The sequence below is a fragment of the Bidens hawaiensis genome, unplaced genomic scaffold (genome assembly GCF_021521415.1).
Source record: "Bidens hawaiensis isolate Kalapana, Puna unplaced genomic scaffold, B.hawaiensis_p1.1 tig00000296_1, whole genome shotgun sequence".
Lineage (NCBI taxonomy): Eukaryota > Viridiplantae > Streptophyta > Magnoliopsida > Asterales > Asteraceae > Bidens > Bidens hawaiensis.
In genome coordinates, this window is record NW_027491024.1 from 1446824 (window position 1) to 1467936 (window position 21113).

Below are 21113 nucleotides of genomic sequence, written 5' to 3' on the forward strand. Positions count from 1 at the left end.
ATGAGGAGGAGAATTAGGAGGATGGATATGATGCAGATGAGTCTGATGGTGTTGTGCAAGACTATAATGTTGATGAACATGATGATACTGAGGAGATTGCATATGAGAAGTGGTTGAAGAAGAAGTTGAAAATACTGTAGTGAATGATGAGGAAGAGGAAGGTGTGAATGATGAGGATCTGAATATCCTAGATGGTGAATTTGACAATGTTGAATCTTTATTGGTGATGGAGAAGGAGGTCGTGAAAGAGAAAATGGTGGATGAGGAACTAAATGACTTATTTGATGAGTTGATAAATTTCCTGATGAACCAACTGTAGTGAGGGAAATAGGTCTATCAAAACCTTTGACTGTGGATGAGGAGAAAAGGAGATTGAAGGGTAAAGCAGTTGCTGAGAAAGAACATCAATTACAACAATTAAATCCACAAAAACATTAAATCAAGTGATGAAGTATTGATGGTTGATGAATTTGCTGAGAAATCCATAAAAAGACATGATGAAATTGTGGGGAATGGCAACAAAGAGAAATGATTTCAAGGTTCTTAACTAACAAAGAAATTAAAGATCAAAGAATTCTGATGGAGGAAGCTGAATTAAGAAAGAACATTGATGAAGGAAAGGGGGAGATAGAGCAGGAGGTGATTGAGGGATTGCTAAGGTTGCAACAGTTGGAGGAGGTTGACAACACATTAGTCATTGTCATATACCAATTCCAGCAATCCCCAAAACTCATAAAACAAAATCTAAATCACCCGAGCCTAAACAAGTCATTCCTTCTACCATTGCTAATAAACCTGAAAAGGAAGATGATGATAGGCAGTTGGTTACTGATGAATATGTGCAATAACTGTGGCTCAAACATTGGCCAAGATATGGGATCATCAGATCATTGATGATATAAGGGAGAGTTAAGAAATGTGGGATGATGATTACTTGAAAGTATGCCAAGAAATATGTGAGGAAGAGGAAAAGACAAGAGAAAGATGAAATTTTTGATGAACCCATGCCAAAGAGGAATAAGAGTCCAATCAATGTAGTACCTCTTCAAACTGTTAAGCCTGTTGATACTGAAAATAAGCCCAAAGTGGATGATCCAAAAATTGATGCACTAATTGATTTGTCTGAAGCTGATGATGATGATATAGCGGATTCCCCACATGTGGATATGACTGATGTTCACAGGGAAAATATTCAAACCATGTTGGATGAAGTTAAGAAGGAAGATCCAAAGATTATAAGTGTGACATTCGTAACAAAACGAGGTATACTATATTCACTACGTAACAAGTAAACGATATATCGGTTAATTCGTAGTGCTTAAACGAGTAACCGACCGATACTAATTATGACCCGTATATATACTGAGGGGTCATATACAAGTTATATATATATATTATAGAGGCTAACATATTGATATTTAGGCCCCAGTACGTTTAAAACTCTTTAAACGAAAAAGGTTTCGTTTATCGATACGCTATAAGCTTAAACGCAATCGTTAATATCAAAACGAGCATTGTAGCATCCGTTAAGCCGAAAAATACTAAATATAAAACACTTATATGACATGTTCTAAGCAATCCATGAAAATATTTTGGAATTTTACAACGAGTCAGTACGTTTTTCTTATTTTACAAAAAGAAGCTGAAAAACACTCGTTTTCGCCCTGGTTTTCGCACTCGAACTAGTTTTCTTATGAAAAACCGGACCCGAATTAAATTTTGAAACGACGTTTACTCGTGGCACGAAAACCGAGGCACCATTGGGCCAAAAGGAGGCCCAATGGGCCCTTATTAGTTGCGGCCGCAAGAAGGAGGGATGGACCCCCCTTTGTATAGCTTGTTAAATAAGCTAGGCTTTAAAAATATAAGTTATTCCAAATACATCCTAGAAACCTCTCAGCTGTGTTCTTCAAGTTTCAGCCAAACTTTTGAGGTAAACCCTCTAATTTTCATTTATTTCATACTTAATTAACATAGTTTAAACATGAAAAATTAGTTCTTGATTAGTTTTAAACATTTTTAACCATCCAAAAACCATAAAAATCAAGTAAAACCTTGTTTTGATGTTAAACATGTATACAAACCAGGAACATATACTTTTTTGGTCAAAAACGCTGATTAGAACATGAATACAACGTTTTTACGGTTTGAAAGTTTGGTTTGAACCCAAAACCGAAACCCTAATTACAAGGCTGTCACATGGATGATTTATGCTTGGTTTGATGTTATATGATATGTAGATACACTGAGTTTGCAACCCTAGACCCGGAAAGTCGTTTAAGCAAGCAAAACTCATCGAAAACCGACAAGGTAAACCCGTAACAATCGTTTAAGGGCTGTTTAGTATTAGGTTATGACGTGCTTGTTGTTATCTTATAAAAATATTCAGGGACATTAGGGATCATTTAAATGAGTCCCTGTTCAAATTTGGTAGTCTTTTGATAAACGGAGAATATTTGGTGAATTTATTTCCGTTTATGAGCGTTTATTTGGGAAAAATAGCTAAACACATTGAAAAATTATGAAACTTGGTTTTGGAGATTAATATGTGATGGTAAGGTCACTGGTAAAGTTTGGGGATCATTGGAAATGCCTAAATTTGGTTTGTGCAATTATGATTTAACCGAATCTTAATAGCCGAAAAACGCACAAAAAGGCATTTTGTCAAAAAATTTAGGTTCTGGAGATTTTGAAGGGGCTATGTAATAACATTGAGGCCATTTGTAAAAATTATCGGATTTTTTGGAGGTCTTTTGATATAAACGGGCCATTTATTACACGATTATAACCTATTAAATGAATTTTTATATATAAATAATTAATCATAAAATTTCTGAAAATATTTTTATAAAATTCTACATATTTTAATGTATTTATAAAAAAATTTACATAATTTATATATAAGTACATATTTAGTTATGATTAATCAAAGATTTAAATTATAATTGTTTTAACGAAACCGGCAGTTTTGTGTTTAACGGACTGACTGGTATGTCAAAATGTCAAAAGTGGTCAAATTTCATATTTTTGAATGAAATTGATAAAAACGAACTTTTTACGAGAATTCCGGACAATTCGGGTGGATTGTACGTGTTTTGTATAATCAAACCCGTGTGAAAACGGAAACGAACCCTGCGATCAAACCTGATACCGAAACCTTAAAATTCTTTCATAAATCCAATCTTTTTATCAGTCAATATATTTACTTAAGTTTTTATAATCTTACTTATTCCCGAAACACGTAAACGATCAACTTGGCTATGCTCGGGAAACGGTGAAACTGTGCCAAATCCAGTTTTAATCATTTCATAGTATACAACGTCACAATCTAAGACTATGGTCATGTTCTGGGCCTAACAGCTATAACCAAACTAGTTATACATCCCGATTTGGTTTAAACACTGTACTAGTATTAACAGTACGATACCGTTTATTGGAATCAGACTATAAGCGAGGCACCTGACCTATTGATACATAATTTCTGAGCGAACTACGATAAGGTGAGTTTCACGACCCCCCACTTTATAAACTGTGTTACGAACTTTTGGGGTGGAAAGCATGTTTACATATACTTATATACTTGAAAACGTGTGATGATGTGGATTATCTAAGTACTAAAACCTGAAAGTCCCCACAAACACAAGTGATTAACTTCGTGCCGGTGACGTGTGGATAGTACTATCGGTTTGACAAACCCAACTGACAGAGCCGGTGGGGTATGTCGGAACATGTTAACCCAGTTGCACATTGTCATTTAAACTTGTTACATACTTCTATGTGGTGTTAGACATAGTACATACTTGGGGCAAAGTGGCTGTTAAATGCCAACGGGAGTGCATGGGCAGGGGTGACCATGTGTTTTAGCTCGTTTCGGTTTCACTTGTGGCTTAGTATAATACACCATACACATACATGTATACATACACACTGTAAAATTTACGAACTCGTATACTGATTTCGTTGATACTCGTGCTTGGTGTTTGAAGGAAAGTTGAATAGCTGTGAATAGATGCAAATACGTAGTAATGAATAAGAAGCCCGTGAACTGGTTATGTGATTTTCATCTAGTTTGTAAACTTAGTACCTACCAATGTAATATGATGTAAATTAGTTTGTTGAATTTCTTTATAAACAATGTGGTTGATACCAGTGTTATCTGTTACATTCCCTTATTACGCTTCCGCAACTACCTAGTCGGGGTGTGACAGAAGTTGGTATTAGAGCCATTGGTTATAAAGAATTAGGATGTCCCTTAGGATACCCTAAGATAACCGTATGCTCGATTAACTCTGGGAATAAAATAATATTAAATAATATACACTGATGATTCTCGTGATGAACGCGAATGAAAAAGTGTGTTATTATGGTCCGAAACGTAACAACGGACTTGTTTGTACGAGGGAATTCGAGAAGAAATCGATAAACAATCCGATAGGTAAAAACAACAACATATGTGTGTAAAATATATTATTATATAAATATATATATAAAGGATTATTTGTGCTAATGTGTACGAATACATGTATCTACTAAACCGTAATTAATATTATACATTATTAAAATTAATATTATTAAGAATCGTTATTATTATTACTAACCCTTGTGTAGAAATATGTCAAGAACTACAATATCGTCTGTCTAACAAAATACCGGTATTGCATGATGACTAAGAGGACCCAGAAGAGGACCCTGAAGAGAAATCAGAGGAGGAAACGAGTGAACGCTTAGGGGATGTTGTGGTCCTGCTCGAGGTACCTACTGAACAGCTTGATTTATCGGGCTATCGTTGTGACACTAATTCCCTGAGGGAATCCCCTAGAAATGACTTAGGATAAAGAGCCACCAATACTTACCACTCTCTTTCTAGAGCTCCGAGATCTACCACACCATTATCACACCATACCCCGGTGACTACACCCACTCATAGAGCTAGTCAGACTGACCGTACGTGTGTATCATCACCTGATAGTATGCCTTCCTCACCCATATTGACTTATCATAGGGGAAGAACCTTCAGTATCTATGTTACCGAGATACCTTTCCTTACATGGAGTATACATGTACTTGATCCAGAACCTTCCCATTTAGCCGACCCAGCCTGGTTAGCTGTATTGACTAATCAGATACTAAAGCACTTAGTATCTATAATCACCAACATACATAGAAGACATGAGCTATATGATTACATGTTGGATATACAACAGGTAGTGATGAACACACATTGATCCGATACTCATTATTGACGGCTCTTATACAGAGTGACAACCAAGATATGCGGTTGTCAAGCAATTATTGCAGCTTAAATGGTTGTTTGTGTTGGTTATTGTATTATATAAATATGGATAAATATAAATAAAAGTAGTATGGTTTGTTATACGTAATCTTTTGATACCCCCATGCAGCACTAGTAGTAGCATATTGCACTAACATGGAGGATGTTTTCAATCTACTATTGTTACAAGCACTGACCCTTACTGGGTTAAGCCTCTATATAGTGAAAAATTTTAGTATATCTATTTAAGAGCTGGCCTACACCAGGTTAAGTCTATGTGCTGGGTTTGGATTACATACGTACAGTAACAGTTATGTGTAATACAAATGTGTTCTTTGGCATAGTTGTGTGTTTATAATTATGTTATAGAATGGTCCCGGAGAAAACTAATACTATATTTGAGGTGGAGGTGGGCGAAATGATTTCTCGCCACCTACAAGCAGTGATACTGACTATTGTAGAACAAGTCACTGCAGGCATACGTGCCAACAATATTGTTAACGAACCTACGAGCACCACTACGGCCACTGCTAATATACCTCCGCCGGACACTAATGTAGCCCCGGGTGTTACTACCCCGCTGACTACTGATAATGTTATTAATACTAATAATAATACTCACCCGACTGTTAATGTCATTGGGAACCCTGAGACCGTTTTGAACACCGATAATGTCACGAATCCAAACCCCGTATCGGTTATCAACACAACTGCTAATAATAACACCCAACCAAATACTGGTAATGATCTTAATAATCCCGAACCCCAACGTCAGGATTATGCGTATAAACAGTTCACATCGTGTAAACCGACTGAATTCAAAGGTATTGAGAGACGGAACGGATTGGTCAAATGGATTGAAAAGACAGAGTCCGTGATAAATATTAGTGAATGTCCACCAGACCGTATAGTCAAATTCGCTACGTGTATGTTTCTGGATCATGCTTTGATGTGGTGGAACACAGTGGTCCAAATAAGGGGACAAGATGCTATAAACCGTATGTTATGGACCGAACTTAAAACCCTTATGCTAGAACATTTTTGCCCGAAAAGTGAGATTCAAAGACTGGAACATGAATTGTGGAATCTGGAAATGAAAGGTGCTGACCACGTGGGTTACACAAACCATTTTAATGAACTCTCTCGCTTAGTACAGTGGTTGGTTACTCCAGAAGCTAAACGTATTGAACGCTACATCTGGGGATTGACTCCTGCCGTGAGGAGTATAGTTAATTCAGTAGCCCACCCAACATTGGAAAGTGCTGTATCTCAAGCGGGTGTTGTTACTTTTGATCTTATGAGAAGTGGTGTGATAAGAATGTCGGGGGAAACATCGAGTTTGAAACGACCTGACTATGGGACAAGGATGCAAGAGAACCCTCAAAATAAACGATCCCGTCCGAATACCCGAAATTATGTCATGACCAGTTCGAATGTGAAACAAGAGACTTATAAGGGAACTTTACCAAAGCGTGGGAAATGTAATCTTCATCATACGGGTGATTGTAAATCAGCAGTTTGTCACAAGTGTGGAAGAACGGGACATTATGCCCCAAATTGCAGAACCCCCACCAACAATGTAAACCGACCACAACAACCAACCCAACTACGACCTCACCCAACCCGACCACGACTCAATAAACAAACCCCACCCACCATAAACCTCCGTACTTGCTACGAATGTGGTAGTACGGATCATTTTCGGAGATACTACCCCAAGCTGAACCAGGGTGCAGTGAGAAGGTAGAACCAAGCACAAGCATCAACCTCCAACGCAGCTAGGGGACGCGCGTTTGTATTAGGATCGGGTGAAGCACGTCATGATCCGAATGTGGTGACAGGTACATTCTTAGTTTCCGGTCAGTATGCTTCAGTTTTGTTTGATACGGGCGCCGATAGAAGTTTCGTATCTGTTAACTTCTTACCTTTAGAAAATATGCCGGTTAGTGAACTAACAAAACCATATACTATAGAACTCGCTAACGGTAAGTTTATACTTGTTAACCGAATAGTCTGAAACTGTTCCCTTATCCTTAACGACCACCCGTTCCTTATTGATTTACTTCCAGTGGAATTGGGAAGTTTCGATGTTATAGTCGGTATGGACTGGCTATCTAAGTATAAAGCTGAAATTGTCTGTAAGGATAAGACTGTTAGGATACCTCTTTCGAATGATGAGGCTATGACTGTTCAAGGTCAGAAATCTGGTACTATGTTGCCTCTCGTATCCCAACTTAAGGCATTAAAGTATTTGCGCCAAGGTTGTACATTATACTTGGCGAGCATAACAGTTAAGGAACCCGAGGAAAAACGAATGGAAGACATCCCAGTGGTACACGAGTATTCAGATGTATTCCCCGATGAGTTGCCTGGTTTACTACCGGCCCGACAAGTTGAATTCCGTATTGACTTGATACCGGGAGCAGCACCCATTGCTAAGGCACCTTATCGACTTGCACCTTCTGAAATGCAAGAACTGTCCAACCAGTTACAAGAATTACTGGATAGGGGTTTTATCCGCCCTAGTTACTCACCGTGGGGAGCACCAGTGTTATTTGTAAAGAAGAAAGATGGGAGTTTTGAATGTGTATTGATTACCGGGTTGAATAAAGTGACTATAAAGAATAGATACCCCTTACCTCGAATTGATGACTTGTTTGATCAGCTCCAGGGTGCGAAGTATTTTTCAAAAATTGATCTTAGATCTGGTTATCATCAAGTAAGAATTCAGGAAGAAGACGTACCAAAAACAGCTTTCTGAACTCGGTATGGTCACTATGAATTTTTGGTTATGCCGTTTGTGTTGACAAATGCACCTGCAGTGTTTATGGACCTCATGAACCGAGTTTGCAAACCTTACCTTGACAAGTTCGTGATAGTGTTTATCGATGAGATTTTGATATATTCGAGAGGTAAGGAGGAACACGAACAACATTTGCGGGAAGTCTTAGAATTTTTGAGGTAAGAGAAGTTATATGCAAAGTTGTCCAAATGTGAATTTTGTCTACAGGAAGTACAGTTTTTGGGGCACATTGTGAACCATCAAGGGATCCAAGTAGACCCAAGTAAAATTGAGGCCATTAAAAATTGGCAAGTACCTAAGTCACCAAGAGAAATTCGTAAATTCTTAGGACTAGCCGGGTATTATAGAAGATTCATTGAAAACTTTTCAAGTATTGCCCAATCTCTAACCCTCCTAACTCAAAAAGATCGAGCGTATGAATGGGGAGAAGAACAAGAAATGGCCTTCCAAACATTAAAATAGAAGTTATGTGAGGCTCCAATATTAAGCCTTCCAGACGGAACTGATGAATTGGTAGTATATTGTGACGCATCTCGTGAAGGTTTAGGATGCGTACTGATGCAAAGAAAGAAAGTAATAGCATATGCTTCCGGACAATTAAAAGTACATGAAAAGAATTATACGACCCATGATTTGGAATTGGGAGCAGTTATCTTTGCATTGAAGATTTGGAGACATTACTTGTATGGCACCAAATGTACCATCTATACTGATCACAAAATCCTGCAATACATATTTGATCAGAGAGAGCTAAACATGAGACAAAGGAGATGGGTAGAACTGTTAAATGATTATGATTGTGAGAAATACCATCCGGGTAAGGCTAACGTAGTAGCTGATGCTTTAAGCCGAAAAGACAGAGTCAAACCATTAAGGGTACGAGCACTCGGAATGATTGTTCAAAGTAGCCTAACCGAACAAGTTCGTGTTTCACAAGATGAGGCTTTGTAGGCAGATCAGCTAGAAAAAGAAGAACTACATGGGAATGAAAGGAATTTTGAGAAGAAAATTGATGAAGTATATTATTACAAAAACCGGGTCTGGATTCCAACACTTCATAAACTCCGAAAGTTGATTCTTGATGAAGCACATAAGTCCAAATATTCTATTCATCCAGGTACTGATAAGATGTATAAAGATGTTAAAGAATTTTACTGGTGGCCTGGCATGAAAAAGGATATAGCCGTGTATGTAAGTAAATGTGCAACATGTGCAAGGGTGAAGGCGGAATATCAAAAACCTTCGGGAATGTTACAACAACCCGAAATCCCACAATGAAAATGGGAACAAATTACCATGGACTTTGTGACGCACCTTCCTAAAACCTCCAGAGGACACATTGCTATCTGGGTAATTGTTGACCGATTAACCAAATCCGCACACTTTATTCCTATCAGTAACAACTACACCACCGAAAAACTCGCTCAAATTTACATCGATGAAATTGTATCCCGACACGGAGTACCTCTTTCGATTATTTCAGATCGAGACAGTCATTTTACTTCACATTTCTGGCAAGCAGTACAAGAAGCGTTGGGAACCCGAATCAACCTAAGTACGGCTTACCATCCCCAAACCGATGGTCAATCCGAACGAACCATCCAAACCTTAGAAGATTTACTTCGTGCTTGTGTACTGGACTTCAAAGGGAATTGGGATCAACACCTCCCGCTCATTGAATTATCTTACAATAACAGTTATCACAGTAGTATACAAGCAGCACCTTATGAAGCTTTATACGGGCGAAAATGTAGATCACCACTATGTTGGACGGAAGTGGGTGATACCCAAATTTCAAGGTCAGATTTAATTCAGGAAACCACCGATAAGATTCACCAGATTAAGCAAAAATTGAAAGTTGCCCGCGACCGATAAAAGAGTTATGCCGATGTTCGCAGAAAACCGTTATCTTTTGAAATAGGTGATAAGGTGTTTTTAAAAGTATCGTCGTGGAAAGGTGTTATAAGATTTGGAAAGACTGGTAAACTAGCCCCGAGATACATCGGACCTTTTGAGATTATTGCAAAAATTGGTCTCGTAGCTTACCGATTAAAACTACCCTTAGAACTTAGCACTATTCACGACGTGTTTCATGTATCGAATCTGAAAAAGTATTTGACTGATGAAACGACAATAGTACCACTGGAAGATGTTCAAATCAACGAAAAGCTCAACTTCATAGAGGAACCGGTAGAAATTGTGGACGGGAAAACCAAACAGTTACGACACAACAAAATTTCATTGGTAAAAGTTCGGTGGAATTCAAAACAAGGACCCGAATATACTCGGGAACGAAAGGACGAATTCTGAAAGAAATACCCACACCTGTTCCCTAAAAAGAAAACCGATGACACATTAAATTTCGAGGACGAAATTTCTTAATGGGGGGAGAATGTGTCATTCGTGACAAAACGAGGTATACTATATTCACTACGTAACAAGTAAACGATAAATCGGTTAATTTGTAGTGCTTAAACGAGTAACCGACCGATACTAATTATGACCCGTATATACACTGAGGGGTCATATACGAGTTATATATATATTATAGAGGCTAACATATTGATATTTAGGTCCCAGTACGTTTAAAACTCTTTAAACGAAAAAGGTTTCGTTTATCGATACGCTATAAGCTTAAACGCAATCGTTAATATCAAAACGAGCAATGTAGAATCCGTTAAGTCAAAAAAGATTTATAAAACACTTATATGACATGTTCTAAGCAATCCATGAAAATATTTTGGAATTTTACAACGAGTCAGTACGTTTTTCTTATTTTACAAAAAGAAGCTGAAAAACACTCGTTTTCGCCCTGGTTTTCGCACTCGAACTAGTTTTCTTATGAAAAACCGGACCCGAATTAAATTTTGAAACGACGTTTACTCGTGGCACGAAAACCGAGGCACCATTGGGCCAAAAGGAGGCCCAATGGGCCCTTATTAGTTGCGGCCGCAAGAAGGAGGGATGGACCCCCCTTTGTATAGCTTGTTAAATAAGCTAGGCTTTAAAAATATAAGTTATTCCAAATACATCCTAGAAACCTCTCAGCTGTGTTCTTCAAGTTTCAGCCAAACTTTTGAGGTAAACCCTCTAATTTTCATTTATTTCATACTTAATTAACATAGTTTAAACATGAAAAATTAGTTCTTGATTAGTTTTAAACATTTTTAACCATCCAAAAACCATAAAAATCAAGTAAAACCGTGTTTTGATGTTAAACATGTATACAAACCAGGAACATATACTTTTTTGGTCAAAAACGCTGATTAGAACATGAATACAACGTTTTTACGGTTTGAAAGTTTGGTTTGAACCCAAAACCGAAACCCTAATTATCAAGGCTGTCACATGGATGATTTATGCTTGGTTTGATGTTATATGATATGTAGATACACTGAGTTTCCAACCCTAGACCCGGAAAGTCGTTTAAGCTAGCAAAACTCATCGAAAACCGACAAGGTAAACCCGTAACAATCGTTTAAGGGCTGTTTAGTATTAGGTTGTGACGTGCTTGTTGTTATCTTATAAAAATATTCAGGGACATTAGGGATCATTTAAATGAGTCCCTGTTCAAATTTGGTAGTCTTTTGATAAACGGAGAATATTTGGTGAATTTATTTCCGTTTATGAGCGTTTATTTGAGAAAAATAGCTAAACACATTGAAAAATTATGAAACTTGGTTTTGGAGATTAATATGTGATGGTAAGGTCACTGGTAAAGTTTGGGGATCATTGGAAATGCCTAAGTTTGGTTTGTGCAATTATGATTTAACCGAATCTTAATAGCCGAAAAACGCACAAAAAGGCATTTTGTCAAAAAATTTAGGTTCTGGAGATTTTGAAGGGGCTATGTAATAACATTGAGGCCATTTGTAAAAATTATCGGATTTTTTGGAGGTCTTTTGATATAAACGGGACATTTATTACACGATTATAACCTATTAAATGAATTTTTATATATAAATAATTAATCATAAAATTTCTGAAAATATTTTTATAAAATTCTACATATTTTAATGTATTTATAAAAAAATTTACGTAATTTATATATAAGTATATATTTAGTTATGATTAATCAAAGATTTAAATTATAATTGTTTTAACGAAACCGGCAGTTTTGTGTTTAACGGACTGACTGGTATGTCAAAATGTCAAAAGTGGTCAAATTCCATATTTTTGAATGAAATTGATAAAAACGAACTTTTTACGATAATTCCGGACAATTCGGGTGGATTGTACGTGTTTTGTATAATCAAACCCGTGTGAAAACGGAAACGAACCTTGCGATCAAACCTGATACCGAAACCTTAAAATTCTTTCATAAATAAAATCATTTTATCAGTCAATATATTTACTTAAGTTTTTATAATCTTACCTATTCCCGAAACGCGGTAAACGATCAAATTGGCTATGCTCGGTAAACGGTGAAACTGAGCCAAATCCAGTTTTAATCATTTAATAGTATACAACGTCACAATCTAAGACTATGGTCATGTTCTGGGCCTAACAGCTATAACCAAACTAGTTATACAGCCCGATTTGGTTTAAACACTGTACTAGTATTAACAGTACGATACCATTTATTGGATTCAGACTATAAGCGAGGCACCTGACCTATTGATACATAATTTCTGTGCGAACTACGATAAGGTGAGTTTCACGACCCCCCACTTTATAAACTGTGTTACGAACTTTTGGGGTGGAAAGCATGTTTACATATACTTATATACTTGAAAACGTGTGATGATGTGGATTATCTAAGTACTAAAACCTGAAAGTCCCCACAAACACAAGTGATTAACTTCGTGCCGGTGACGTGTGGATAGTACTATCGGTTTGACAAACCCAACTGACAGAGCCGGTGGGGTATGTCGGAACATGTTAACCCAGTTGCACATTGTCATTTAAACTTGTTACATACTTCTATGTGGTGTTAGACATAGTACATACTTGGGGCAAAGTGGCTGTTAAATGCCAACGGGAGTGCATGGGCAGGGGTGACCATGTGTTTTAGCTCGTTTCGGTTTCACTTGTGGCTTAGTATAATACATCATACACATACATGTATACATACACACTGTAAACTTTACGAACTCGTATACTGATTTCGTTGATACTCGTGCTTGGTGTTAGAAGGAAAGTTGAATAGCTGTGAATAGATGCAAATACGTAGTAATGAATAAGAAGCCCGTGAACTGGTTATGTGATTTTCATCTAGTTTGTAAACTTAGTACCTACCAATGTAATATGATGTAAATTAGTTTGTTGAATTTCTTTATAAACAATGTGGTTGATACCAGTGTTATCTGTTACATTCCCGTATTACGCTTCCGCAACTACCTAGTCGGGGTGTGACAATAAGACTGATGAATCATGGATACAAATTTGAGACCCTGGTTTAAATGATTGATGAGGAGGTGAAGGAGTTGAAAAAGAAAAGGGAAAAGAGAAACATAGGCACTAAAAGGTTCCTTGCATACTTGAGACTTCATAGTTTCTCAGAAAAACAACCGAGTCACATGAAATTTAAGGAACTAGAGAGTTTCTGCAAGTCAACCAAAGAAATAATTGAGAAACAGGAATGGAAAAGGATGAAAAAGAAAGTAGCTGATCAACAAGACAAAATTAAAATTCTCTACAAAAAATATGGTGGCAAGTGCAAGTACTTGATTGATCATGGAATGGCCATAGATGATATGGAGAAAATGAGCAAGAAGGAGGTTGATGAATAGTTTAATAAGATTTCAAAGAAAATTTTGTCTGAAACAACCACATCAGAAAGAAACCAAAGCAAATTGCATTGCCCGAAAAGGAAAAGAAAGATTGGGAGGATGAGCATATACAATTGTTTGATAGGCTAACGACAGCAAGGGGAGAGGGGGAGAAAATCATAAACATGAGCACCAAAGAAAAACTCTCCTTATATGAGTCTAGAAAGATAAAATACAATAAAGAAAAAGAAAAATCAAAGTCCACTCAGACTTCTCCCCTGGTGATTGTGAAGGAAGAGCCAATTGAGGCTTGTGTGAGAAAAGTTTGTTGCCCTGGGAAGATGAGAACAAAATCAAAACCTTAAAGGGTTTGAAGATGAGTAAGGGCATGGCTGAAGGTGTATTTGATAATCTTGGAAAGGGCCAGTTAAAAGAAATATTTTACTCTGAAAAGGAAGAATGGGAGAAACTGGAGGTAGAGGAGAGAAGATTGTTGGAATTTCAGTGTGGACCAAGGGGTGAACCAATTCAAATTCAAAGATCTGTCCCTGTTGATCCAACTAATGATGAAGTGATGGAGATGATTACTACAATGGCAAAAGGAGGTGGAGATTATTTAAAGCTTGTAATGATGACTAAAGAATAAATCATAAGTATTTTTGAACAAACTGGGAATGTGAGAAGACTTTTTTTCAAAAAGAAATATTCACCAAGGTCTTCCACTGTAAGTTTCCCAATTCCAACCACAAGAGCCACACTTCAAAGACAACAAAGGCTACCATCTGAGATGGACCTACCCAAGAAAATGTATTTTGATGCTAGAACAAAGTCCTTGATAGTTATCATCAATAGTGGTGATTAGAGGGATATAGTCTTCAAGGATGACTTTAGGATTTTAACAAGGAACAATTGGAAGAGATGTCAACATTGAGCTTATATGACAATCAAGATAGAAAATTTTTTTCCAGTCAACAAAGGAATGAGCTTTCCAAACACTTGAAAGATCAATCCAGGAAAGGATTTCCATTGTTGAGTAAACAGAGGAAATTAGAACTCTCTAATTTTGAAAGGACAAAAAGGCAGAGAAGGATGATGGACATTGTTCTTACTGAAGATTCATACAAGTAGAAGACCAAATACTCCAATCCTCTTGCTAACTTAAAAGAGTGTTTGAGTATGAGAAGGCGGATGACCAGGCCAAACCACGAAGTCCAGAAGAATGGCAGAATTTCTAATAATGTATTTGAACAACAAGATCAATATTTTATTCTTAGAAATTCTGATGGACTGGCCCTGGGCATCATTCAACATGACACTAATCTAGAATTTCTTCATGTGGAGGATTTGGAGGATATAATCAGATGGAATCTGCCCTCTCAACATCCACACCACAGGGAGATCTTATTCAAGGAGAAAGCCGCAACAGTCAAACTTGACAGAAGAAGAGTGGCAACAAGTTCAAGACATTGAAGACACTTATGTTTGTTTAAGTTTGATTTGTAATGTCTTAGGGACGGAATTATCATTTGTAATTTTTTCATTATGTTATGTAATTTCACGTTTAGAGAATTTGATGTGTATTTTGAAAAGTGTATGTAACCGATAGGTGTTTTGGTACAGCTAAGGATGCTCCAATCTAGGGGAAGATTGTTGGGATAAGAAAAGTCTAAAAGAAGATTGGAATCTTCTCAACCTCCTTGGAAAATGGCTAAGTATGGAAACCGAGCACACTTGGACATCCAAGCAAGCTTAAACTTAGTCAAGCAAGGAATTTTGCTCTTCAAGCAAAGTTGTCTTCTGGAATTCTTCTTAAGTGTTAGTTCGAGCATACTACACTTCATCAAGCAAGGTTGTTCTTCAAGTCAAGCAAGGTTTGTTTCAGAGCAAACTATTGACTAAACAAACCTAAAACCAAGTATTTTGGTGGAGTGAGCAAGGTTTATTCATAATAAACAGTGATCCCAACAAACTTGAAGGAAGTTGATGAAGAAATTACTCATGGAATTCTAACGAGCAAGGTTCAACCTCGAGCAAGCTATAGTGTCACCAACACACTTGGATTTGTTCAAATAAGTTAAGTAACAAAAGGTTGAAGGGATCTATGAAGATCAAGTTTGCTCGTAGGACCATATAGAGCAAAGTTTGATATAGTCAGGAAGATTGAAGTCTGCTTGATGAATATTTTCTAAGGAAAATATTTTAAGTAAATCTTACTCGGAGAACTGTACCTGAGCAAACTTATGGTTATGAGGTCTGCTAGACAAAGACAAAAGCTGCAAAGCTTACTTGAAGACCTATTTACACGTAAGAACTTTTGTAATACGGTTGAATATGTTTAGTATCAATGATTAGGGTTTCTAGAAGGAATGTCAGGTGTCAGAGCAGGCCTATAAAAGGAAACTTTAGGGCACACATATGACAACAACAGACACTGAGAGAATATCGTGATTTGACGGCTTTCTTTATCTTATACGGAAAAGCAGCCATAAATCCATACATTCCACCTAGGAACCCTAATTGATTTTTGTTTGTATCATTCACAATACTAAATGAAAATCTTTTGAGTTTCTTCGTGTGTGTTACTTTTCTGTCCGTTGAGCAATATTAAAAGTATTATTGTTTTCGCCTTTAATATTCTTTTGTTTTCCACAAAAACAGTATGTCGTAACCTTATTGTCGACACGCTTGTGTGGGTTACGATAGTGAGTGATTGAGCGATTAAGTGAGCTATACGGGACCGAAAAGTTTAAACTAGAACAATCTAACCAAATGTGGATGAATCTTCTTTCCTCAATGGTGACGGATGATGATAATTATGACCTCCAAGCCTTCAAACTCTCCACGAGATCTTCAATATGAGTGCAAAGTGGGTGTTTTTTATAAGTGAAACCCATATGGAACTCTCTTCAAGCAGACGAAGTGAATTCAACATGCTCATTTATTTATAGGCCGTTTGGGAGTCCAGGCACGGCCCTGTGCTCCAGGAGGCACGCCACCCCCCCCCCCCCCGTGTCGAGGTGTCCACTCGCATTTAATGCTCTGTCAGATCGTACATGCTGACTCACCATGAGGGTGTGCTTCATGTGGCACGACCCTGTGTTTTTGGATGTCTGTTATATTTTCTTTTGGCCTTTCTGAAAGGTGTCCACGACCCAATGTTCTCTGAAGCACGGCCCCGTGTACAGCTGTCTAATATTTTGTCTTTTCTTGCTGATTTTTGTCTTTTCTTGCACGGGAAAGCATGTGTGCGTGTTCCACGAAGCATGGCGGTGTGTTTTGCTGTTTTCTTGGGTTTTCTATGATTTTTCTTTGTCTATTCATTCATTTCTTCGTTTGAGGCTTGGATATACCTGAATTATATTTTAACATGATAAATAGTTATTTGAACTATATTATACGATAGAAGTTGTAGTTTTTAGAGATTATTTGATGCTAAAAAGATGTATATTTTTATATACATCAATATTTAATTGTAAATATATTGAAAAAAAAGTTTAAATCATTCGTATACATTTCGGTTGGTGATAACAAATTTATCATGCTTAATCAACTTCAAATTTCTAAGGACTCTAAGGATGACTCTATCATCGAAGTTCATGTAATCCGGTTTTGGGTTAATCATGCTTGTGATAACTTGATCAGATCATCTTAAACGACATAGTAATAGAAAACCGTGGTATGATATTAAAGATTTTGATTCTTGATAAACATAGTATATTGATCAATACAACCACAATTGTAGTTTACAAGAAAATTTTTAGTTATTTGTAAAATATTTGTGTAATGTCTGTTTTGTAAGTCTTGTAAATTTGATGTAAATTGTAATTGTGTTAACAATATAGATAATCGTGTTGTTTATTATATCTTGTTTAATGTTTAAAGATTAAAATTTTCCAATTCCCGTGTAACACATGGGTCTCAAACTAGTATTAAATAAATGAAAACTAAAGGAAGATAAAACATTCATATTTATTAGTTATTCATATTAACTTCTTCATAGTGCCTTTCATTATTCATTTTCAAAATAATTAAATACTACATAATGGTAGTTTCAAATATGACAATTAGTGTATTATTTAAACTGATTTTAATATTGTAATAAATAATCATGACCTCAATTTATGGCATTAGAATTATAAAAGGAATATTTTGATTATTTATATCAAATTTTTCTTTATAGTATTTTATTACATTTTTGAACTTGCAAGAAACATATTATTATTTGATTTTTGAATATTTACTTAAATAAACTATCACATTGTTTTTATTCGATTAAATTTTAACATAAAAAGGTTTTTGAATGTCATTGATGATATTTTTTTCTTGTAACAACTATCATTTATTCATGGTGTTTTAAAACGATTTGTGACTTTATAACTTGACCTATTTAAAGGCCATTATTTATTTTATAACTATTTATATTTTTTCAATAGCCATATGAGATATATGACTCGCAATCAATAATATACATACATACATACATACATACAACATACATACACATACGTACGTACGTACACGCACACACACACACACACACACACACACACACACACATATATATATATATATATATATATATATATATATATTGTAACATCCCGTTTTTCAGTTTCGATTAATGAAATAATAATATTTAATGTATGAGATGGGCTTGTGTTGGGTTAAGTAAAATGGGTAGTGGACTTGGGTAATAAGAAATGAGAAAGACCATGGGCTTAAGCCCATGACCCATCATATATAAACAATAATTACTCCATAATCCTTTCATTTCACATATTTCATACACCACCCAAAACACACACTTAAGCTCTCTCTCTAGTTTCTCTCCTTTCTCTAGCCGAACCAAGAAGGAAAACCGATCCCGACCAGAGGTAATGATAGTATGATGTTGTATGGATCCAAACCCGCTAGATTTAGTTACGAAACGACGAGCCGACACCTTAAACCGTTAAAGTCACGAGATCTGGATGGAATCGGACATAAACTGGTCAAAAGATAAGCTTAAGGGTCACCCTAACTCAGATCTGGATCAAACGGGATGAAAAACGGTGTGAAAACCCGTTTTTTCGGCCACCGCCCGTTTTCCGGCAATGACGGCGCCGGAAAGGTGTACGAGGAAAAGGGAATGTCAGAGAATGTTTCTGACATTCTCTGACCTAACCCTAATTCGTTAGCGGGGGACTAACGAATGGGTCTTAGTTCGTTAGCGGGAAAGGAAGAATGAACCCCAATTAGTTATATCATTTCGCTAAGGAAAAAGTAATGAATAAGTTTTGATTCGTTAAGGTCCAATTCGTTATGATGATCGGTTCGTTAAAAGGTCTAATTCATTATGAGGACTGGTTCGGTATAAGGGTTCAATTCGTTATGAAGTTTAATTCGTTAACCAGACCAAACAAATAAGGTCTAATTCGTTATAAAGTAATGAATGGGTTCATTTGTTCTGAACCCCATTCGTTAAGGGACTTGGATGAACTAGAAGTTTAATAAAATGGCAGAATGGTCCCTGTACTTAGAAAAGAATGGATTATTTACAAAGAAGTCCTTGAACTTTTTAAGTTAGCAAATTTAATAATGATTTAAAATTTTAATGGAAAATGTGTTGACAGTTAATGGAAATAAAATTTTTTCAAGCTGACCTGGCAACGAATATGACAACAACGGACCCTGCTAGGGACTGCCGCCCCTAGAACCCCGCTTCCAGGGCGCTGCCCCCGGACCCCGTTCGTTTCGGGTAATAATTAAACTAGAAAGACGATATGGGTAGTGATAGTTAATTGATACTTGTAATTGTTATACAGTTAGTCGTGCACAGCTCAAGAAAGGAATAACCATAAATGGTGAATGTAACCGCATTCAAGTGAGTTTCTAGCCCCATTCCTTGTTACGTTTTCGGGGTTGTGTGATTACTCGATGTGATAGTTAATACACTTACCTTAAATGGTAAGTGTATGCCATGTATGATTTGTATGTTAACTATGTATATCTTAAACATGAATGAAAGCTTGTTGGCGCGTGAACGATCTTCGGATATTGCATGCCCTACCAGGTGATGGTTTGATGATTTGATTGTGTATATGATGAATGAATGATGTATGTACGTATGAAACTTTCAATTATATATATGGAAAGGTATGGCATGAAAGTAGGAAAGGAAAGGAGACCGGACCCTAATAGTATCCGAAGAGGAAGGGAGACCGGACCCTAATAATATCCGAGGATGGAGGGTACGGACCCTAATAATATCTGAGGTATGTAGGGCGCAATGCTCTTTATAATGTAAGGATAGTTATGAATGTATATGGAAGAATAATGGGCAGTTTAAGTATGTAAAGCGTACCTTCGGGCACATATATGTGTATGTAAAGTAATTTATCTGATTAACTAGAACTCATTCAGCGTAGCTGACTTTTGGTATGCAAGCAGACAAATAGGTTGAGGCAGCTCGCGTGACTGAAGACACATGGTATGGAATCAAAGATACTGGCATCTCGAGGAAATGTTGTGACGTTTTAAAGACTATGTTTTGTTTTTAAATGACTATGAATGTTTTATAATACAAGATTTGAAGGTTATGTAAAATGTTATGGTTGAAGTTTTATATTCCGCGTAAAGTTTTAATTAACTCTGATATTTAGAACTGTGTTTATGAGTAAATCCAACGTCCAATGTAGGGAACCAGTAACGGGGCCTTACATATATATTATAAAAAATATTTCTATTTGAATTATGTGATTATAGCTATCACAAGGTAGAACAATGTGGTGCATAAGAAAGTTTAAATAATACATAACCACATTATATGACATAAGCATTACAAGATGATTGTTAAGATTATTTACATAATAGTTATTATAGTATTTATTAGAAAACAATCTTATAGTTATTGTAGGTCCCGAAACCGGATCCGACAATGAATTGATTTTTTTCTTGATAAGAGATCAAGATGAGTGCGGTGTAAACAAACGATCGTACACATAATGTTAAGATAAAGATAAGATAAATGGTAAACGATCTTGTATTCGGTACACAAGATTCATAACATTAAACGAACCCATCCCACCCAAGGTGAGCTCCCATTGGGTGGTTGTTTAAACACTAAGAAAACACAAATATAAAAGTAAACTTATGACGCTTGTTAAATTGCTACATATACGAAAAGTATTATAACTTGATTATTTAATATCTACATGAATAAATTATTTTGTTACTTTCTTTGATTGTGTTTTTAATAGAAACAATTGTAACATAAAGATAATGCATGGGTGTTAAATTGATATATTATTTTATAGGTTGTAATTAGCCTTGAATAGATATTATTAAA